This window comes from Rhipicephalus sanguineus, chromosome 1 (assembly GCF_013339695.2).
Source record: "Rhipicephalus sanguineus isolate Rsan-2018 chromosome 1, BIME_Rsan_1.4, whole genome shotgun sequence".
In the NCBI taxonomy this organism is placed as follows: domain Eukaryota; kingdom Metazoa; phylum Arthropoda; class Arachnida; order Ixodida; family Ixodidae; genus Rhipicephalus; species Rhipicephalus sanguineus.
The window spans coordinates 75,929,520-75,954,096 of NC_051176.1; the positions used below are offsets into that span (position 1 = coordinate 75,929,520).

Genomic DNA, 24,577 nt, shown 5'->3' on the forward strand with positions numbered 1-24,577 from the left:
GATTGGCCGAGTAGCGGGTGAATTTTCTCATTACTTAGTCTTGTGTATCGTTCCTAGCTTCTGCAGGGCGTGTTCAGATAACAACGTTTTTACATGTCCGCGGACACCCTTCAATTTCGCTTGAAAAAATATATATTGATGTCCGTGTCCCCCGGGCTACGGAACCATTCTTAGTTTTGGGGAAAACAATCTTGCCTTAGTCAAGAAAGTTCGGAAGTCTCCACTCAGCAGAACCGCTTTTTGCGAATGGCGCGAGAATGGGATTCTGACGAGGTCCTACAAAATAACTATTGTAGCTGTGAATGTTGTTATTTTACAGTTTTGTTGCCCGTATTTTATGACAAAAAAATCTCAAATACGGCACATTGCTCAATAATGCTCTAGTTTCAGATTTTTTTTCGCTTGGCGTCTATAGTGCTCAGAAATTCCAAATTTCCCCAGAGGGTTGCCACACATTAGTTTAAAAATTGCGTTACATATTATTATCCAGAATGACGTCAAACACAATATACACAATCTCTAAATGCATAAGTGAAGGCATGTCTCTAAAAATGCGGTACGTTTAAATGCAATTTAAAAAAAAAAAGCCGTGTTCGATTTTGCTCTAAACTACCCAGAATCGAAGCCCAGTGTGTGCTCCAACTTAATTTGCGAAAACATGTTGCATTATTTTTGTGAGCTCGGAGTTACAAAGCCGCCATGTGCCCAAATTGACGTTCACGCGTAACCACTTACATGAGCGAGCACCTCTATCTCCGCTCCGTAGACCATGACTTAAAAACAAGACTTCCGTATCACCTTCCCCGTCACCTTGACACACTTTATCATCGCGTTCGCCTCAACGCAGCATTCACCAATAGCTACATGCGCCTCCTCGGTTTGACCACTGACCCATACTGTGATAACTGTGGCGCTCTAGAATCAATAGAACATATTTCATTAGATTGCCAGGCATACAGGGGAGAAAGAACTTGTCTACAAAGTAGAATATGCTCAACCTCCCCAGCACCGCTTCATCTCGGGAAAATACTTGAACCTACGTCTTCTCCTTCTCAGCAACGTCAGGTTTTAAAGTTTCTGTTCAGATTCCTCGAGGACATTAACCGAATTGACAAACTGTAACTTAACTTACATCATCATTACGTTGTCATATGCACATACCACGCTCATATTAACTTCATTTTTTTTCCTTCTCCTTTCCTGCCCTCCTCCTCCTGGGACCTTTCCGTCCTCAATCCCCTTCCCTATACAGAGTAGCGTGTGGGCGCCTTTAGTTGCGCCGGCAGAATTCAATGTTTTCCATTAAAGAGCTTTCTCTCTCTTAAGTATTACATTATATAACATCACCTGAGGGTGAACTTCAAAACGTCTGAGAATTCCCGCTGTTCACAGCGGAATCTTCACTACCGGCCCTCGAGCTCCGGGTAAGAGAATCTCGAAGACGACGAAGACGACTGGGCCGCTGCACGGTGCAGATTCGATTGCCTTATGTCAAGAATTGCAGCCGCTTCCAAGGTCATTGACCGACCCCCGCTTGACACCGGGCACATCTGAATGCTGCTCAGTCAACGCGCCCGACGCTTTACGCGACTACGTGTGAGGAGCGCAAGGAGTACACGCCGGTATCTTCGCGCCTTCCGGGGCGGACCAGCGGTGCAAGCAGCCGTTCACCTTCGCAACCCTGGACAAAGCCACTCCGAAACAGACCACCCTTCAACGAGACGCCTACAGGAGCCACAGTTGCTTGCACGTGCGTACCTTGCAGTTCCGCTTCGTGCTGATGGCGGGAGTCACGACATGACGGTCATCGTCTGCGACTTCGTTCAAGCGACCAGAGCGACGCCATGGAACACTGAGCTGGGTGGTCTCACATGTGAACGCGGTGAGAGGATTGTGGCGGCGAAGATCAGCGACTTAACCTCTCCATCACACCTTCGGGGTCCTCGCTGAAGCTGACGAAGAGTTGTTTCGATGGCGTGGGGGGCTTTCCTGCGGTGCTGCTTACGGCTGTTGGGGAAAGAGTGAAATGTGGGCTCGCCATCTCCGCCGCCCCCCCAAGTCGCATTGGATTGGGTTGTTGGTGCTGCCGAGAGGCAGCATAAACACTATGAGATTTTTTAGTCTTTACACGTATATGAACATTTTGTGATGGCGTTTTTGTTTCATCCGACAAGTCTAAAATCACGTTTCATGGAACTAATAAAAAGGATTATTTCATGCGAAGCTGGTGTTGTGATATTAAAAAAGAGCTTGCCTGTAAGTTGACACAGCTCGCATATATGTATGATGAAATGCGTATCGATTATACGGCAGTCCGTCGCGTCAACAAAATAACCTAATTTTGGGGTGCCCCATTGTATGTGCCACTTGTTATAGGCCAATTGCGTGTCAGTTTTTGAGAATATGCGCTTATCAAGTCACACAAAGGGCATAGAATGCTTGCGAACATTCTTAGTACTCCAGTATTCATATCTGATCAGCACTGTTCTTTCCACCATGATTAATGATATTTATCATCTTAATCTTTGTGACGCGCACACAGGCACGCCCCCACACAGAAACACGAAGGCGTGCGCGCACGTGCGCTTTTTAAGACATGGAACAGTTTTTCTAGTAAAATAAGCTTGTTTTAAGCCGCTAGCTTCAGTACAATATAGGCAAAAAGGTTTTGCTCTCACGTTTCGAAGTGCGCAGGATTCCCTTTCTCAGATCGGCTTACGAGTGTCACACAGAATACGTATACCTCAAGAGCGCAGAACGTTCCTTACTGGTGAAGTATTATTTGCTGCGCTGTCAATGCGCAGTGGGAACAACGGACACCTCGTTGCGAACGTGTTGCCTGAACACTTAACGTTGATTTGATGGCGGTCATCAGAGAGCCGAGATACAAACACCTGGTAATATATGAAGTTACTGATATTTCAACAGCAGTTTTAGTGGAAGTCCTGGGCGCAAGAAAATACAATTAACGTTCGCAAATGTTACATTCATTTAAATAAACTCCATCGTAGCAAGAAAGAGTGCGTAAATTTATGATATTGTATTTCTTAGCGTTCAACAAAGCTACATTTATTTCTATGGCGATAAGTTTCGCTTTCGTGATATGACGGATCTTAAATAAACCGGTATAAATCATGCTCAACGTCCTCGCCAGTATGTTAATTATATACTCATCTCTAGTGTGTAAAAATTATTATGTGTAGTATTATGTGTAGTACCAAAAACTTAGTTGCGATTTCATTTATGCGGCATGGTTTTACAGGATCGTAAAAATACGGAAACGCAGCACTGAGCTATTTTAATAGAAATATTATATTGTCGTCCTCTCTTGCCTAATTGCGGCAGCATTCACCAATGAGATTCTAAAGGTATAATAATTAGAGAGAGAAATGCTCTAATGGAAAGCTGGAGATGTTAGCATGGCTATTAACCTGGCATGCTACTCCAGGTGCGGGGTGGTGATTATAACATATGCACTGATAAACACACAACATCATGTACATCCAAACACACGCACATACATTACACTGTTTACAAAGTTTCGTTTAGGCTTCTGGCCCGCAAGAACGTCAACAGCGCTGTCCTGGCGCTTAGCGCTCTCAGGTGACGCTTTGCCATGGTCTCACAATATGCCGCAGATTTAAGCCCGAGTCCCGTTGATAGTGTAGTGCCGCATTCAGAGAAACTCTCTCTCATGCGTACCGCCTGGAGTCACAGAGAACATGTTGCAGGTCCTCTGGGGCGTTACATTGAATGAATAATAGTGAGACGGACAGTTTAATCTTGCTTTTAAACCAATTCGTATTGGCGACAGTTAATCTGTTGCGGTGAAGGCATATTTCATCTTGTCTGTTAAGGTCTCACGGCACATATAAGTAGCATGATGGATCAGTTTTGTAAAGAAGCCCGCACTGGTGGCTTGCCTCTATCCAGAGGGGTTGCTGCATGCGCCAAGCGTGTGCTAATACGAGTGTCACCTCGTCTTTTGTTTCGAGGAAGGTATCTGAATCATTTATCTCGAGGTGTCGTGTGCAGCTTTGGCAGAATCATCAGCCCGGACGTTGCCTTGTATTCCGCAGTGGGCTCGTATCCATTGCAGAACAATGCAGCGATGCAGTTAACAGTCTTTGTTGCACAGGCATTAAATGTCCATTACGAGTTGTTGCTGCGTGCGTGGGGACTTCAGGTATTGCAGGGCCGCTCTTGAGTCGGTAAAGATGACCCAAAACTGAGCTGTCTGGCCTACGATGTAATTGAAAGCATACCGCAGTGCAGCCAGCTTTCAGTGGCTGTAGATGAAGTACGGTGACTGAGAGTGACAGTGGTGGTGACATTCGAATACGGAATCCACGCACCAATGGCAGATGATGTAGGCGTAGGCTTTTTTTGATGTAGGCTTTTTTTCTACGTGCTATAGAGTAAAATATGTTAGTGCTATCCTCCGGGTGTACGTCTCTTCTTCTAGAACCCAGGCACGAAAGTGACAATTCACCACAAAGGAACTATCCACGATGGCTCCGTCGGCATAGATGTGCTTTGAAAATGCAGCGGGAGCCAACTTCCGCACAACAGGACAGCTCTCTGAAGCAAGCGGATGACCCGGCACCCCACGTTCGAATATTAAAAGAAAGAGTTGGGTCATATGCGAGCATCTACGCTGGGGCTGCTCCCAAAAGGCCCTACTGCGAATGTATACGCCTCTCGGCGAAGGTCTTCTACGATGCAGCCTTCCTGCGCGGCGTGGGATTCCTAAAACCAACCTACAAGCACTCACTGGAGCTTAAGCAAAAGACATGGGGCACACACCTTCGCCTACCAAAAAACACAGGACTATGGTGACTATGGTATGGCATAATGAGTCACTGTACACTCTGCCCTGCACGAGGACACGACACGCGCGCCGGGGAAAGCATATTCGTAGCCGAGTCATGCTCCCACAATAGTTGCAGAAGGTAGTGCCGCTTTCTCCTTAAAAAAAGGGGGGGGGACAGAAAAATAAATAAATTCTTTCTGCTTCTTGTATCTCTTTTTTCTATTTTTTTTCATTTCTTTCTTTCCCGATCGATCTATTTCTGTCTTTCTCGCTCTCTCTAAATTTATTTCTCTTTCTTCCCTTTCTTTTTCTCACTTCCTATATTTATTCCTTTTTCTATATTGCTATCTCTATTCTGTATCCTTTTATGTATTTATTCCCCCGATTTCTCTCTATTTTTCCTTTCTCTTTCTTTCCATCCCTTTCTTGCTCTTCTCTCTTTTTCACGCGTTCCTTTTCGTATAACTCTCGCACCTGCGGTAGATGACGGTGTTTGACCAATTCCTGTGGCGCATACCCGCCTGAGCAGTTTTGCACGACGGAGCACAAGTTACCGGTAGCTTAAGCAGCTTTGCTGTTAAAAAAGGCTAAAGCGTACGATGAAGAGGAACAGTTTCTAATTCTTATTGCAAGCAGTGCCAAATGTCGCGAAGATATCATGTTATGATAAACACTTTACTATTTAGGAGACTCACGGCATATAGCACAATCCACACATTTCGTAATTATCTCAAGCGCACGATGATTATATTTTGTCAATTTAAATTTTGGTAGGGCTAAATTGCGAATAACGCAGTATAAGTCGGAGAATGTGCTATTATCTTTCTTAAGTACTACGTTTCATACCATCATCTGAGAAAAACTTTAAAACGTCCAAGAATTTCCGCTGTTCACAGCGCAATCTTCACTATCGGCCGTCGTGTTCCGGGTGCGAGAATCTCGAAGACGGCGAAGACGACTAGACCGCTTCACGGTGCACGGTGCACGTAACTTTTAAAATATGTCATAATGACATAACGGTCATTTGCGAGGTTATGCTGCATGGTCTAGGCTAAAACTGGTATTCATTAAAAATAACTCTTCATTCTAATTGACTCCGTAACCTGTATTAGCATTTAAAAATTTCAGATTATATGATCCGCCCTACTCTTCATCCCCATCATTCCAGGAGCATCATCTTCATCATCATCACCAACCCTGCGGGCAGCTGTTCGAAAAACGACGCGTTGACCTTGTCCATAGCAGCGTGTGGTTGTTCTTTAACCAGCGGTTACTTTTCTCCTTGTGTCATTTATTTCCCTAGTTAATTTTAATGTTCTTTAAGTGTTGTGTCTAGCAGAAGCGTAGCCTTAAATGTTTTTCGGGGGGGGGGGGGGTAACTATCCTTTTTGTAGGTTTGTGCCTGCGTTTGTGCGTGTATATATGCACGTGCAAAATCGAAAAATATCGGGGGGGGGGTGAACCCCACCCCACCCCTGGCTACGCCCCTGGTGTCTACCTTATCTTGATGTCTTTCTCATCTCCAGGACAGAGGGCTTCCCTTTGGTCTGCTTCTGTTCCCTCTCAGAATGTACGTTTGGAACAATTTCTGCGCAGTGGAATCAGTAGCGTTCCAGTAGCTCTGGTACCAACGAATGGTAGAGCTATTCGCATGAAGAACCCGAAGGCCATCCCGACTGAGCTTCACACGGTGACCCCTCATTTTCTACAAATAACCTAGGTCCCGCAGTCTGGACGCGGCGGCATTCTCTGCTGCTCACCAGACCAGGCCGGCATCCAGGACCTTCTAAAGTGTTCCTCTTTTGCCACACATCCGGTGAGCTCCTTCATTCCTCCTCACCTTGCTTGTCGTAAAGACCTAGTTCGCGGAGTAGACGTCAGGATAGGTCCGGCGGAAATCTTGGATATTTTCTCAGACACAGGTGTAGTGTCCGTCTACCGCTGTAATAGGCAAGAGAATAATTACAGGGCTCCCACTGAGACATTTATGGCCACATTTGCGGGGACATCGCGTGCATGAGAGATTAAAGCATGGCCCTTAATTTACAGGGTTGAACCTCTTGCTCCACGCCCCCTTCAGTGTGGTATATTCTGGCGGTACCGACACAGTGCCAACGGATGTCGCTCTAATGTCCGATGCCGTATATGTGGGGCGAATAATGGAGTAGCGGTTGCTGTCCAACTTCACAAAAAAGTCAAAACTTCAAAAACAGTTTGCCTTGCCCCAACACGAAGCTGCGCTCAGAATTCGCATTAGGCAGTATCGTAATCAATGGTGAACTTTTTTTTAGCTTCTTCCAGGGTAAGTGCGCTTAAGTAAGCTTTTTATCTTCAGGAAATAAGTATCGGTGAATATCGGTATGGGACAAACCGCACACAAACCTGCCTCGAAGCGATTCGCCCAAGAACGTGCTGAATTCACAGGTCCGAGAGATTTCTGAGCTAGGCTACGTACTGTGCAATACCTGCACGTCGCAGCTGACATCTCCTGTGAAATTTTGCTAGCTCTCCGATTACAAACGCTCCCGGGCTCAAGTGATTGCGAAGCAATTCTGTTAGTTGCACGAACGTCTTTTCTCCCGGTGCAACTTGAGTGCAGCCTTCTTATAGCATGTTTTTTTCTGACGGCTTCTCTGGTGCAGTCGTAGATTCAAGGGGCTGTAATAATAACTGTTGGGGTTTAACGCCCCGAAACCACGATATGATTATGAGGCCGTAGTGGAGGGTTCAGAAAATTTCGACCACCGGAGGTTCTCTAACGAGCACCTAAATCTAAGTACATGGGCCTCGAGCATTTTCGCCCCCATTGAAAATGTGGCCACCGTGGTCGGGATTCGATCCCGCGACCTGTGGGTTAGCAATCTAGCTCCATAACCACTAGACCACAAGGTGGTGGGACTTCAAGAAGTTGTATTGCGGCCCAGTGATGCTAAGCAAGGCATCCACCTTCGGACTTTCCGGAACTTTATTCACCGCAAAAAAGGAACTCAGACGTTCTTCGCTAAGGCAGCCAGTCAATTTCGCCAAGGCTTCAAGTTGGCCAATCTGACTGTGGTGGGACTACAAGAGGTTGTATTGCGGCCCAGTGACCGCTAAGCAAGGCATCCACCTTCGGACTTTCCGGAACTTTATTCACCGCAAAAAAGGAACTCAGACGTTCTTCGTTAAGGCAGCCAGTCAATTTCGCCAAGGCTTCAAGTTGGCCAATCTGACTAGGCGCTGCCATCTCGGAAGTCTTGTCGCCTTTTATCGTAGGGTGTGGTCGCGTTAAGCCTAGCTCAGAAGATTATCAGATCTTGGTTGCCACGGTTTAGCGCTTATTTCTTGCGTCTTGCCTTGTTTTCACCATTCTCGTCGCCATTTGCGATGTTCAGAGGTTAAAGTAAACAACTCGGACTAATAAGACTGCGTAGCAATTATTGAGTAGCAACTCGACGCCGTCCAGGTGGGTTGCTGTCGGTAGCCTAAACGAGTCTGCCGCGCAAGTGCAGGAGCTCGCTTGCTGCAAGCGCTCCTCCTGACGTCACTAGGCGCGTCCCATGTAACTCCGGTCGCAGACTCGGGCGTCTCGTATCACGTAGCCGACTGCAGCGTCTCGTATCAACCTTATAAAACCCCTCACGGCGCTGTAGTTGGCCGGCGGCTGCATGAAAATGGCTGCCACCTAGTGAAGAAACTGCATGGCATTGCGCTCTTCACTTTTCAAGGGTTCATAAAGGCTTTATCAGAGACCCATCAGCACAGCTTGCAATCATCTCGGGCCGCACAACTTTTGGGTACCGACATCAACACAAACATCAGTACAATACCGATAACTTATTTAATAAAACGTAAACATGTTTCTTTCACATAAAAGATATCATTAGGAATCGTGTTGAGGAAAGTCACGAAAAGAAGAAAACGAAAATAAGAACGTCAAAATAAAACACAGTGAGCCTGATGTGCACACTGTATGATGACAGAATAGTCAGTGCGACCCCGCGTGCGCTTCTTATGGAACAACGTTGACGCTGCTGCGACACCAGGCTACGTCCTTGGCGACCTTGGCGCTGTTTGGGTAGAGGTGCTGCGTGTGATTCTTCAGCGCCCAGCAGCCACCTCAACGTTGCAGATGGCCAGCGTGATGAAATGTAAGGGTGCTGGAGTGGTAAAAATATATAAACAAAATAAACCAGACGCAAGTCAAAATGATTAGATTAACTTCGCGTTCATTTATTGACCGGCTGATGAACGGTTACTGATCTGAAAATATTACCTGCGTTTTCACAGATATTCCGCAGACACACCAGCCACGCCTCGTGTTCGTTAACCAGGAACATCCAAAACAGTTCGCAACAATTTCCCTGTGACTTGCGATATTTCTCCACTTTACTATCTTAACCTCGGAATATGCGGCTCGTAGGGTAGAGTTTGCAATATTTACTGCGCATTACAACTATATTATGACACTTATTCAATTCAAATTGTAGCTTCAATTCATTGATCATTATGTGGAAGGCCCGAAGGCACGACACAAAAGACGGGGGAATGGGGGGGGGGGGGGGGGTAGTAGAATACAAACACGTGCTAAAGCAGTCGTGATAAGAAAGCTCCGACATTGCTGAGAGATATAAAATGTTTAAAAAGGGCTGCGTTCATTTCATTTTACAGCGCACGGCTGTCTGCGTGGGCAACGTAACGCGCCAGGCTATATTTGTGGTCGACAGAAGAGTTTGCTCGGCTTCAACTACGCATTTCGGGATTTTCACGCTGCATTTTACATACTCACTTAGCAAGAATATCTATTCAGAGTTCTTTAGTGTTAGCAGTAGCGCAACCTTGTACGTAAATACAAACAAGCCCATTGACAAACCAATGCGATACCCTAGAGCAAGGACAGAAACAGATGACATCGCTGTAATCTTCGGTGTGACTGCGCGAGCTAACTCTGAGAGAATTACGAGAGGTGCTTTCCAGAAAGGCAATACAGAGTTTTGTAACTATGGATCTAATCAGCCTTTTCTGTATCTCTCGCATTGCGCTTGTGCGTCGTTGTTTTTTCACACTTCGTTAAAAGTGTAAGATCGATAATTTAACTGCTTTTGTTTCCGCAGATACAGTGAACGTTTTATTGCGATAGCAATTATATGGACACCCTCGATTGGTGGCTTTTTTTGCCGTCGCCGTCACTGCCACGTTCCATATAATGTCCAAATATCTAACATTGCCCTGCACCTTGTATGTTCACGTGGCAATAGAGCCACGCGAGCGCTGCTGACATGCGGTGCTGTGTCTATGTTTTTTAGCGCAAGTCCATTTCATCATGCAAGTATAGCCCCTAGCCCAACTTGCCATGCTTCTACAGACATCAATACACGGCTCATACACCCATCTACCAGTTGTGGTCTCAACGCATACTTCGTGTTGTGATGACGTACAGAAAGAAAACCACTTCGCTCCCTGGAGCGGCCGTATTCCCATACACCAGCGTTTTGTAGACTTACGCGAGACCGGGTTAAAGGAGTTAGCTGCTATCCTTACTTCGAATAGCATTTCAATTTGCTGCTATCGCGTTCATTGCTTTTCCCTTGCGCGAAACTGTGACCTTTTTTTTTCTTACCGTCGAGACTTCCACATTATTGCTCCATCCACATTTTATGCACACGTGTCTGAACGCTGTTCTTGGCTGAAGAGCACATAGTAAACTGGAAAATAAAAGTAGGCCTGCATATAACTAGATAGTCTGCCAACCACACAAAGAAATAACCGATTTCATAAATGGTGTTGGCATTCCCCTTTATTCCCGCTGTTATAGAATAGTTGTTATGCTACTGTGACTCGCTGTCTCTAACAAGTGGATCTCGCATCAGTGCGAGGATTAAACAGCTGCAATAATTATGAGTAACTTCCATCGGTTCAATCTTTGCACAGCGATGTAATCAACTGAAATACTTTGGCGTGCAGAACATTCTCGACCAAACGTCACCAAGTAAAAAAAAAGAAAAATAAAGAATGAATCTTGCTGAACGCCAGTACTATTGCGCTGTGATATAAGTGTGGCCGAAATTACTCTGAACCCCCCCTTACGGAATCTCTCATAATCATATCGTGGTTTGGGTACGTAAAAGCCCATGATATTTTTATTATTGTTATTACTAGTAGTAGTAGTAACAGTAGTAGTAGTAGTAGTAGTAGTAGTAGTAGTAGTAGTAGTAGTAGTAGTAGTAGTAGTAGTAGTAGTGTTGGTATTATTATTAATGTTGTTGTTGTTGTTGTTAGTGCCACTCCAGATACTGATTTAAGAAAGCATCTCAGCATGACGTTGTGGTGACACCTGCGCGAGAAGAAGTGGCGAGATCTGCTGCGGCCCTTCTGGCGCCCAGAGAACCAGAGGGAAAATGTTTGGTAGATGCCTGCTGCGTTACACCTTTTCCGGAAAACGTCGCACGAAGAATGATGAAGATCTAGTCATCTCACAACCCGTTAAGTTTTCTAGAGCAGCTGAATTAGTCATATAACTCATGACTGGATAGGGCATCTCGCACAGCATAGAACAAAGTTTGTTTGTTTGTTTGTTTGTTGTTTGTTTGTTTGTTTGTTCTTCAGTAACGATAGCACATGCCCACTCTGTGGTACTGACCATAAATTGGTCATCTGAACATTTTCATATTAGAGAATACGCTATGATTAAAAAGAAACAAAGAAGGGATGAAATGAAACTATATAAAACAAACACTTCAGTTATTGTGATATTTTGCAGTCAGACGAATCTCGACAAGAGATACTATATACTATTTTCAATACTTTACGACCATTTGTAAAAGTACACATTAAAATTGTGTACCTTTTGTCACTTGAATAAAAGTAGAGACCGCATCGAGGACACCTTTTTGCGATATCTCAGCACCTTTCACTGCAGGTGAGCACAACTTCTGATGTTAAGTTTAACATTATCTTAGAAATCAGAACAACAACGAAGTATTACGCTTCTTGACCTTTTACTCACAAGTAATCCTCGCGCGCACGTGAGTGGCGCCGCCGTTTCATCCCTCAGGGAGAACAGAGTCGCAGTATTAGGCTTGGTAGCAATGTCATATGGTTACGGGAAGAAGAATATATGTACACTATATGTATATGCAATAACTTCAGCGTCTGTCACGATGGCGCCCTCCTCCTACAGAAAATCATCCAACACCAAAGAGCCCCTCGGCAGCTCCTCACCGACCGTGGCCGCTACGATTTCTTTCCGAAGTGGTTGATGACCTCATACACTCCTCCGCAACTAAGCACAAGCTATCAACTTCTAATCGTCCGCAAACGAACGGCCTAACCGAGCGTCCCAATCGAACACTTACTGACACGTTCCATGTATGTCTCTGCCAGTGCTGGGCATTATCGAAGATACATGTATCTTAGATACTGTCTTAGATACTCTACCGGTATCTTGTATCTGTATCGCGATACGTCTCGCAAAACAAGTATCTCTATTTGTATTTCCGATACATTCAATAATGTATCGTGTATCTTAAGATACAAGATAGCGTTATCGCAACCCCACCGTGCGAAACAATTGTCGCTGGCTGAACTCCGCTTCTGAAGCTGGTGCGGGCGCCACTAAGCCTCTCAATGAAACTAAGGGCGGCGACATAATTTTATTTTTCCGCCAGGGTACTCTACTGAGGGCAGGCGACGTAGTTTGCACGTCTCTCTTGGTGGAGTAGAATCACGTGACAGCGCTCGCGCAGTCTCCACACGAACAACCGCGCGAACGTCTACGCCCAGCCCACGTAGCTTTTGTATTCTCGATATTTTTCTGTTTTTAGTTGTGTCAGTTCCATGACACTTTCTCTTAGCCACGGTCCTGCGTCGCCTACTGTAATGAATGCAGCGTCTATTGCGCAAATTATTATGCCGCTTTCGTGTCGTAATTGAAGATCCTCTTGCGCGGTAATTCGTAACGAAATCTGAAGCATGCAAGAATGAAGTTACCTTGCGTCTCATGGCTTTCACACATCAGCAAAGTGAAGCACCTCTTGGATGTAAGTTTTCCTTACATGCGATGACATCGACCTATATGTAAATAAGATTCTAAGAACAATAGATCCACCGATACCGATGCTCGACCTAATAGAACAAGCCTTTACCTAACAAAAGATATTTCGGTGTGCCATATTACTTTTTTCGTGCTATTTATATATTCAAATAATTTTTAAAATCATAATTTGATTGTTAGCACAAATGCTTTCTTAGCGGTCCTTTTGCATTCCGTGCATTACCTAGGCCTATTTATTGTTTTTTTCCGGAGTGGTCGCTGCAACATCTCTTTTGTAACGTTTGCATTATAATAATGGAGATTATTAGGAGCCATCTTAAAGACGTTAGATGGGGGCACTCGAGAAGATGATAGACGGGTGATTCGAGAAACATATATACCAAATGCTCCGTATCTCTCATGGGCGTCCCAACGAACCGTTTCAGGCAATTTTCCAAAGGTAATGAATTTTCCGTTGTCTTACCTTATGTTAGTTCAGTAAAGAGTTTCGTTTCTACAATTTGACTGCCGCCATATTAATCGTCACTATACCACGTGACAATACAATACGTCTGAGAAGTTTCCGAGTTGCAGATGTTCTTTCGTTTAAGAACAATTGTTCAAAGATTGCACGTTAGTGAGTACATCGATAACAAACTCTTTTCACCTGCAGATACGTAGAATATGAACAGCCATTGCAGTTTTATGTCCCCTACGTATACACCATTCTTCACAAATGTCGCTTCCAGCTTTGTTGCTGCTGTACACCTGGCCGGTGATCAGGTATTGCGCAGCGGTGGTGTATGGACAAGGTAACACTCCACGCCGGTATTTGCACCATCATACGAAGGCTTCTTGTTGAAGTTCTTCCCGGTAAGTTGCTTCAGAATTGAGTTAATGTACTTTGAGCACGAAAGACAAACTTTTAAGATACTAAAGACATTTCGTTTAAATGAAACAAAATAGGTCAGAGTTAAGGAATTTCAAGCAGACATTTTTGTGCGTTGGCGTTTCCTGCTGCATCATATGGATATACATTACCTAGCTGGTGACTGTATCGAAGTATCTTACGATACAATTGGCAAGTATCCCATCGAATACAATTATCGCGGTAGTATCTCGTATCTGCATCTCAAATACTTCTTACCTCAGTATCTTGTAGCCCCGCCACGGTGGTCTAGTGGTTATGGCGCTCGACTGCTGACCCGAAGGTCGCGGGATCGAATCCCGGCCGCGGCGGCTGCATTTTCGATGGAGGCGAAAATGTTTAAGGCCCGTGTACTTAGATTTAGGTGCACGTTAAAGAACCCCAGGTGGTCGAAATTTCCGGAGCCCTCCACTACGGCGTCTCTCATAATCATATGGTGGTTTTGGGACGTTAAACCCCAGATATTATTATTATTATCAGTATCTTGTATTGTATCGCGATACAATTTCAAACAACCTTTGCCCAGCCCTGGTCTCTGCTGGCCATCAAGATTTCCCTTCAATTCCTATCATAGGCGTGTGCAGGGGGGGGGGGGCAAGGGGGCGAGAAGGGGGGGGGCGCAAAGGCAGCCCTATACATTGTAGGGGGGGGGGGCGAGAAGAGGGGCGCAAAGGCAGCCGCATACATTGACATAATAGGGAGGGGGGCGCTGCGACGAACCTTCGCCCCCCCCCTGAAGGGGAACCCTGCGCACGCTTACGATTCCTATATAGCCACGATACCGCTGGGTTGTCTCCATTTTTGTTATTTGTTCGGCCGCGAGCCTACGTTACCTTTCGGCGCACCCCTGCCGTCCAGAGTAAATTACTTGTAGGAGTGCGCTCGGGAAACCACAACGAAGCTCCAAGGGGCGCGCCGAATGGCCCGGCGACGACTAGCGGACTAGCAGGACAATCAGAGTGTGCATATATGACGCCCGCGATGCTGACTTTAGCCTGCTTCTCCTACGGACCCTCTGGGGCCGCGTCGGACTTTCGGATGAGTTACTTGAACGCTATTCCGGCCCTGACCGTATCTTACGTAAAGTGACCGACGTCACGTACGCAATCGCCCTATAGCGAGACCACTGTCGTTCAGCCTCGTACTGATATTGTGCATGTCACGCGTCTCAAACCATCGTTCGAGTGCCTGCTAATTAGCACCGGGTCGGTGCTGTAGCGGCCAAGAAATACCGTAACAGGCTGCAAAGGACGACGAAGAGGACAGCAAAAGAATTCTTTGGACTATGTATTCTACGCCCCGTAACAATGCATTGCTTCAGCGTAAATTGCGAGAAAACAGAAGTGGTAAAAATTAGACAGATCCAAACTAGAAGTAAAACTTCACAGGGTCCCCTATGCATTCGCCAGGGCGACGCGAAGGCGAAAGCCATCCGGTGTGGCTATTTTACCGTCCACTATATAACACGCGAACGCCACGAAGGCGAGTGAGCGCGGAGCTCGGTCGGCAAGACCCACGAAGCTCGCGGGTGCTCGTAACTTTTTATTTATTTATTTATTTATTTATTTATTTATTTATTTATTTATTTATGTGTGAGATCCTCAGGATACACTTTGTACCTTGTAGAGGGAATTTCTAACAAACTAAAGTACAGAAAACAATACTATATACAGTAAAACCTCGGTGATACGAATCTCGCGGGGTTACCAAAACTATTCGTATCACCCGAAATTCGTATCACCAGAGAACATGAAAAATTAGTATGCGACAAAAGAAAGTTGGCATACGTTTGATTTAGTGTTTCTCAGGGCCGCAGCGACGTCATAAACAGCTCTGAAAGCAGGCCAGTAAAGTTTTTAGACGTCAACGATCATACTTGTACTCGTTATTATACGGTGCATGCGCTCGTGTGTAATTAATGAACCAGATGTGTTGTGCCCCGTGACCGCCAGCTGCCCCTGCCTAATCTTACTACGCTTTTCTGCATGACACCGAAGTACTTCGGCGATTGTGACTTAAGAAGCGCTTTGCACTCGATAGATAGAGGCCAAGCTCCTACGCCAAGACCGTCCGCTTTGTCTTGTAGACGTCCAGGGCGTTGGTTGCGCGATGATATTGCGTGTTCACAAGTAAAGAAAGACAAAGGCACGTCTACAATAAGAACTCGTATATTTAAGCAAAAGCGCTGCGAGGCGAACGAGGCAGCAGCGACGGGGCGACTGGCGTAGCTTCGGCCCGGCGGCTGTGTTTACAACACCCGGCCGACCCGGCCGCCGTAACTCGAGTTCCCAGGCCACTCTCCGTGACCGCACAGTAAACACAACACGATGCGAACGTGGACTCCGAGCGCCGAGCACGCTCGCTCGGCGCGGTTGCTATATAGGCCCCCCGCTAGTGAAGGAGCCCGCTGAAAGGAGGGAGCCTGAACGATACAGAGCGACGCTCTGAGTGGTGGGAGGAGGTGAAGAGCGATACAGAGCGACAGAGTGGTGGGAGGAGGTGAAGAGTGCGATGAAGTGGTGGGAACGGAGGCGGAAGGTGTGGCGCAATCTGGAATACCACGGGGCAGTGGGTCCTCGACGATGGCTGCTTTAAGGCGGTCGATAGACACGGTATCATGACGACCGTTCAAATCAAGCGTGTAGAGCTTCTCATGGCGCTGCAAAGGCTTTCGGACTGCGTCGTGGCGCACAAACACGTGTGTCGCCGTTTCCAAGTCAGGAGAGATGTAGGTAGGAACACTGTGTTTTACGCGAGGTTGTGGGGCAGAAAGACTGCGCATAGCGGAGCGCAGCTGCACCACATACTCGGTTGGATCAGGGCAAGGCGAGGTAGTTGAAGCATCAAAAAATTCTCCAGGAAGGCGGAGCTGTGAACCATAGGTCAGTTCGGCAGGTGTACACTTGATGTCTTGCTTTAACGTCGTCCTAAGACTAAGCAAAACAAGTGGCAGTGAAACTGTCCAGTTGACCGTGTCGGGTTGCGCCTTCAAGGATGCTTTCAGGGTCCGGTGAAAACGCTCGACCATGCCGTTAGCGATGGGGTGGTATGCTGTTGTGCGAATCCGCGAACTTCCCAGCAAAACCATGAGCTTCTTGAAAAGAGCAGACTCGAACTGTCGACCGCGATCGGTGGTGATTGTAGAGGGAACGCCAAAGCGTGACACCAACCCGATACAAAAGCTTTAGCGATTGTTTCGCTTCTTATGTCGGGAATGGGAAACGCCTCTGGCCACCGAGTAAAACGGTCAATGCATGTCAGCAGGTAGGTGTTTCCATCCGATGGAGGCCATGGTCCGATGATGTCCAGATGAACTTTATCGAAACGTTCTGAAGGCGGTGTGAAGGTGCCGTACGGAGAGCACGTATGGCGATAAACCTTGGACTGCTGGCACTGCAAACAACTACGGGTCCAAGCACGAACGTCTTTGTTAATTCCCGGCCAGACAAAACGCTGGGTGATAAGGTGTTGAGTAGCGCGGATGCCAGGATGGGAAAGGGTGTGCAAGGAGTCAAAAACAGCCCGACGGAAATCGCTCGGAACAACTGGTCGAGGGTTGCCGGTAGACATGTCGCACAAGATAGGAACGGTGCAGGACGGAAGGGTTACTTCACGAAACCTGAGTGTTCCAGGGGATAGGCGAAGTTTAGCGATTTCTTCGTCTTGTGCTTGCGCTGACGCTAGGGCGCTGAAATCGACAGTTGCCGGCGCTGCGGCACAAGATACGGAAGCCGTCAGGCGAGAAAGCGCATCGGCTGCAGCATTCGCAGATCCCTGCACATGCCTGAGATCGGTTGTGAATTCCGCGATGTAAGCGAGGTGACGACTCTCACGGGGCGAAAATTTGCTGCTTGCAGACTTGATGGCAAACGTCAACGGCTTGTGATCCGTGGCGATGAAAAAACATCGGGCTTCAAGGAAATGCCTGAAGTGGCGCACACCCATATAAGCAGTAATGAGTTCACGTCCGAAAGTGCTGTAGCGGCTTTCTGTGGGTGACAACTTGCGCGAGAAGAATGCCAAAGGCTGCCACGATCCGTCAACGAACTGTTGTAAGGCGGCTCCAACTGCCACATCCGACGCGTCGGTCATGAGGCAGAGTGGAGCGTCTGGTGTTGGGTGAACAAGCAGGGCGGCGTCTGCGAACTCTGTCTTAACTGCTTCAAAGGAGCTTGATGCATTCTCAGACCACGTAATGGAAGTACACTTCTTCTTCTTACCCTGAAGCAGGTCAGTAAGGGGTCTAATCAGGTCAGCACAGCGGGGAATGAAACGCCGATAGAAATTGATCAGTCCCAGGAACTCGCGCAGTTGACGCAACGAAGTTGGCTTTGGGAAGTCTCGAACAACTTGCACTTTGGAAGGGAGTGGCCGGATTCCATGACAATCAACGTGGTGTCCCAGAAAGTCAAGTTCAGGCACGCCGAACGTACACTTGGTTTTGTTGACGATGAGGCCGTACTCGGCAAGGCGTTCGAAGAGCTGTCGAAGATGGGAAAGGTGTTCGTCTGCGTTGCGGCTAAAGATGAGGAGATCATCGATGTACGCAAAGCAGAACGGCAGGCCTCGGGTGACTGTGTCTACAAACCGCTGGAATGTTTGAGCGGCGTTACGGAGCCCGAAGGGCATCCTCAGGTATTCAAAAAGGCCGAAAGGTGTTATGACAGCAGTTTTGGGAATGTCCGAGGGTTCGACAGGTATCTGATGATACGCCTTGACCAGGTCAATCTTCGAAAAGATGGTTGCTCCATGCAGTGGTGCTGTGAAGTCCGCGATGTTAGGCAGTGGGTAGCGATCAGGAACGGTGGCGTTGTTCAAAGCGCGGTAGTCGCCGCAGGGTCGCCAGTCACCTGGGGACTTCTTGGGCACCATGTGCAGCGGAGAAGCCCAAGGACTTGATGAAGGTCGCACAATGCCAAGCTCGAGCATATGATCAAATTCAGCTCGGGCAACCTTGAGTCGATCTGGTGCGAGGCGTCGTGAACGACCATGGACAGGTGGCCCTGAGGTAATAATGTGGTGGGTAACATCGTGCTTGACAGGGCGCAGAAAATTGGACGGGCGAAGCAAGCTTGGAAAGTCGTCGAGTAACTGTTCGTACACTGACGAAGGTGGCTTGTTGATAACTGCGGTGATGCCGGTTGTTGACGCTATACCTTGCACCGTTAGGTGTGTCTTAGCATCGACAAGGCGCTTGCGGGAGATGTCCACGAGCAGGTCGAAATGACGAAGGAAGTCCGCTCCGAGAATTGGGTAAGAAACGTCCGCTACGAGGAAAACCCAACGAAAAACGCGACGGAGTCCAAGGTTAAGCGTGAGAGCGCGCTCACCGTAAGTCATGATGGTGGTCTTGTTGGCGGCTTGCAGCGTAAGTGCAGATCGGCGATTCTTCGGGAATGCGGGTGAGGGTGGAACAACGCTAACTTCGGCTCCCGTGTCCACGAGGAAACGGAGCCCTGATGTCTTGTCCAAAACGAAGAACAAGCGGCTGCTTGCTGGACCGCCACCACTCGCCGCTTCTAGTGGTGAGTCGGAGCGTTTCCCGAGAAAGTGCAGGGAGATGAGCACTTTCGGGCGGCCGCACCAAAGGTCCGGTGATACCAACACTCGCCGGGATGCGGAGACTGTGATGAGGAGCGCCGGCGGGAAGAGGAGCGGCGGCGTGACGAGGATCGAGAGCGCGCAGACAGGGTAGCTATCTGAGCGGAGAGCTGTTCGATCTGGCTGCGAAAGTCGTCGAGTAGGGCGTGCAGGTCTGGTGGCGAAGGGCGAGATGCCTCACTTGTTGTGGAAGTGGTCGCGATCACTGACATAGTTGGGGAGTCGAATTCCATCACGGAGTCGGCAAGCTGCGTGAGCTTTTCCAGCGACAAGTCCGCTGCAACGGCGAGCACCATGCGGACGGTCGAAGGCAGGCGCTGTAGGAAGAGCTCTCGTAGCAGGTCCTGATCGAACGAGGTGGCCTTGTCACCAAGAAGCTGCTGAAGACGGCGCAAAAGCTGTGAAGGCTTACGGTCGCCTAGTTCTTCAGTAGAAAGCAGCTGTTGGAGACGCTGCCTCTCTGAAGACGAAGTGCGTTTCAGGAGCTCGGCCGACAACTTCTCATAGGGGTTCGTCTCCGGTGGGGCCAGAATGAGGTCTCTGATTTCGCTGGCGATCTCCGGTGGAAGCGCAGACACCACGTGGTGGAATTTTGATATCTGAGTCGTTACCCGGGCCGTGACAAACTGGCTGTTTACTTGCGCCAGCCAGAGAGACGGATCAGCAGGCCAGAATTGCGGAAGCCGAAAAGAGACGGCGGAGACTGCTTGCGTCGCTGCAGGGTCGGGGGATGCTTGTCTGGAGTCGCCGGTGGTTTCCATCGTCGTCGCAGCCAGGAAAATGATTGTAAAAATTTCGATAGTCCGTGGTCACCAATTTGTAGACGTCCAGGGCGTTGGTTGCGCGATGATATTGCGTGTTCACAAGTAAAGAAAGACAAAGGCACGTCTACAATAAGAACTCGTATATTTAAGCAAAAGCGCTGCGAGGCGAACGAGGCAGCAGCGACGGGGCGACTGGCGTAGCTTCGGCCCGGCGGCTGTGTTTACAACACCCGGCCGACCCGGCCGCCGTAACTCGAGTTCCCAGGCCACTCTCCGTGACCGCACAGTAAACACAACACGATGCGAACGTGGACTCCGAGCGCCGAGCACGCTCGCTCGGCGCGGTTGCTATAGTCTCTTGGGGTCTTTGTGCACGTTTCATGGGACTTCATGACGGACCCGCAGCCCAAGTTTCAGTCTTGTTTCATAGAACGTCTGATTGCGGGGACATGGCTTACATCGACGTGGCAGGCACGTGTTAACACAGTACAACGACGCTGCTGCCTCGAGCACAGGAGCACGCGTCAACGTGTCGGCAAAAGAAAGCGCGGCGTCAACGTCATCTGTTATCTCAACGCGAAGGCGCCTAAAGGCCTTCAAGATTCGCGCGCATGCCCGCGCCCGCGCATGACTGCCGGGTCTTCCGCGACAGCGCGGGCAGCACCTGTGCGTACCTGTGCGCTATAGCGTACGTTCGTATCAAACGTCGCGGGGTGCAAATCGGTTCGCAACAACCGTGCTCCAATACATTGCAGTCTAATGGGCCTTGGCCGCGACCACAGAAAAATTCGTATCACCCCGAAATTCGTACGAGCCGTGATCGTATCACCGGGGTTTTACTGTAATAGTAAGTTAATACACACAGGGAGTAAGCTTTGCTAAATGGACAATAAAAATTAAATACGCAGAGAGTACACTAAACAGGCAATGTACACCAATAAACATGTAATATGCCTGTTCGTACGATTCATTATTTCATGTTCATTAGTGCATGCTTAAAACTTGTGGGGTCGGTGATGCTTACTAATGAGGCAGCTAGACTATTCCAGTCGAGTGAGGTCTTAGGAAGGAATGATTGTTAACGTGCTATGGTGTTATGACGAGGTAGGTTACCTTTAAGTACGTAATCATGACGAGAGATGCAGGGTGGATCCGAAGGGAGCGAAGGGATACATTCTGGTAACTGGTAATACATTTTATGAAAACACGAAATTCGCGATTCTTTTCTGAGAAGAGAAATAGTGGTATCTGAAGCAGGCCCGTAACCAGGAATTTTTTTCGGCGAGGGGGGGGGGGGGAGCACTTGCCGAAAACCTTGACTATTCGAGAAAAACACCTATTTTCATTATTTATTTTTGGCTACAACACCTACTTCATCAAAAGTTTGGGAAGAGAGGGGCATAGCCCCCCCCCTCCTCTGGCTACAGGCCTGATCTGAAGGGTTCTCTTCATTGATGTAACACTAGCAGTGCGATTATAGTTAGCCAAGATGAAACGAACACACCGATTTTGTACTAATTCAATTTCGTTAATTAACGTTACTTGATGAGGATCCCAAATGAATAAGGCATGTTCCGATTGGGCTCGGATGTAGACTATATGCAACAGTCATTTTAATGGAACAGGCACAAGCGAAAAATTTATCTTGAAGTGTCCTAATGAACGGTTAGCTTGAGATATTAGGTACTGTATATGCTGCTTCATAGAAAGGTCAATGTGTACGGCTAGATAGCGGTAGCTTGTAACGGGGCAGTTATTTAGGACATAGGTAGGGCAGGTTGCGTTTGAACGAGAAATGCGCATCGATTTACATTCATTAATGTTGAGGTCCATGCGCCATGTAATGCACCAGTTATATATGCTATTATTGGATATATTAATGTTATTGCGATAACAATTATATGGGCACTGTCAACGAGTTTTTATGTATATGTATAGGTATGTGTATATGTGTAAGAGCCACAACATAAAAATAGTCTGCAGAAAGAATTTTCCGAAGAGCGCGACCGAGGATTCGAACCTGCGACCCCTCGCAACGAAACGCGACGGGTTTCTGGCCCACAACGCATGCGTCCTACAGCATACTGCCAGCAAACATTTATATACATCATTTCACGTTGATGCTAATCACGTCTCTGAAGTGCTTCAGCGTGGCGATGGCGTGTTCACGATCACCCGTAGCATGGTGCGCAGGGTCAAAGGGCGCGTTTTAGGCGCCGCCCCGCCCGTCTTTGGCCGCCGGAGTGGGGATGAGCCTTCAGCTCCGTACATTGCCCAACAGGACGTGGTTGCCCCTACTCGGGCGCAGATCTTTCATCGCTCAGATTGCGTTGTAGACATAGACCACACGAAGGTCAGTTCGCTTGCTTCAGCGGCCATGTTTCCTAAAGGAGGGAGCTGCTAGCCTTTCTTCGTATGGCATCACAATTTATTGCTAATATACTCATTGCTTCGCCCTTGCCGCTAAACTGTGCTTTTTTTTATTTACCACACGCCGGCATTTACGCCAAGGTAACGTTCGCAAGAGACACATAAGGCTTTCTCCTTAAAAAACTTATAAAGCTACGAAACCAAAATATCACACTTGTGTTGTACATTTCATGCATACGTATGCGCATCTCTCAGCAAGCTCGAAAAATATGACCACTTTCGGTCCGGTATAAAATTTGCGGTTGATTAATTTAATGCCGCAATTTACACTGTACAGCTGCATGGCAACTACGGGTGGAGACTAAATGAATTCCCAACCTCGAAAACGCCCTTGTATACCACGAAAAACGGAAGTGATTGCAAGAGCTAGATGCACGTCACGACGTCATGCACCTTTTGCCTCTTTCTTATCGCGCGAGTGACAATTACTAGCCCAATTCGACGACGACGTGCTTGTTTTGCCGCTGATACCAATGCGGGCAAAGCAATATGCCCAGTGATATATCACACTGTTCCATAGCGGCCAAAAGACCGGTGACTCCTGATTTCCAGCGAACCCAGCTTCTGGTAACTAACGCATCTGTTGATGAGCCATCTAAGAATGCTGCCGTGGTAGCTTAGAATCTTGCTTACGTGAGACTGGTCGACAACAATTTTTGTAACCTCTGGGCTAGTGTTGCGGGCAAACTTTGTCCAGGTTTTGCTTTTTCTATTGCGGTACTAACCTGGCGAAACACCACCTCCTTCAGCAGCCTGCAGCGATGTCTTTCTTGGCCTTCGGAGCTTTCGAAGACGAACCATGGTGGCCAGAACTGCTGGTAAGAAGAAAACGAGAAAGACACGTGAGCAACACGAATAGTGCCACTGGCACATTAGCTTAAAAACTTGGAGCATGCTCTAGCTTCGCCTTCAAGAGTAGAACGCGATAGCGTAATCGGGCCCTGTGTGCATTGCCTTCTCAATCGCTAGCCTCGCTTCACTTCTCGGTGGACACCGTGCCGCAAGGTAAGGAACGTCTATGCGCGTAACAGTGGCCGTTTCAAATTATCCCGGAATGCCTGCTGCAGGTATGCTTGCTGAGGGCCCACTACGACATAACTCTTCCTTTTGCGAATAGGCGAAGCCCGTGGCTCCTCACTATGCGTCCGTCAGGTGCCACGGGCACCCGGGCAGCCGCACGCTTTATTGATGCTGTTGCCGATAATGATGATTGTTTATACATGTACGCTTTGTAATTGGTGGGCCTTTAAAACAACCACTCGTTGTGCAATGCACATGTTTTGGCGTCTGCTGCAATTCTACTTTTCTGTAGCGCAATATTGCATTTGGAGGAGACTCCTAGCACGAGACGACGTTGGTATAAGGTTTTTCCTGAAACAATTTGGACCACTGGCGCGGCTCTGTGGTAGAGCACCTGCTTGCCAAGCAGAAGTCCTGCGTTCGATCACCCCTCGAACCGCAGATTTTAATAATTTATTTATTTTCATCTATTTCAATTTTTCACTCACGGACTGATTATTCGCTCACAACCAACGACGCCGACGCCGACACCGGAATTTCTGCTCAACGAGCTCTGTAACGCTTCCCCGTTAAGATAACATGTGCTCGTGGCGCAGTGCCGTAGGCTACGGGAGGAGAGGGAAGACTGCAGGAGTGCGCTACCCCCCACTCGCCCCTCCCCTCCTCCCGCCACAGTCGCGAACATGAACAACCCCAATTACCGGCTTTATTTACTTTAGACATGTATGGAGCTAGCATCAACAGTACCGAAATAAACTTCCGAAGTTCGATTACAAAATTTATTATTTTATTTAGGCAATCTTCCTCAATGCAGTCCGTCAGATAATTTTCCAACGTTTTTCGCCTACGGCTACGCCGCCTCTAATTTCTGAACCAGTATCATCACAATTCGTTCGAGTTGGATACGATTTTCAAAGTTATCGGCTGCAATTTCTAGATTGCAATATGAGGTGCAATTCAGTTCAAATAATAATTAGTGAAGCATCGTTACAAAACTATTCGTTTTCATT

The 24,577-nt window shown here is 47.6% G+C and overlaps 1 protein-coding gene across 1 annotated transcript in view; it reads right to left on the reverse strand.

The window, feature by feature from the left end:
• The window catches only part of LOC119393098 (uncharacterized), a 62,895-nt gene that overhangs the window by 33,816 nt on the left and 4,502 nt on the right, over positions 1-24,577 (reverse strand). The gene's annotated exons all lie outside the window — the stretch shown is intronic.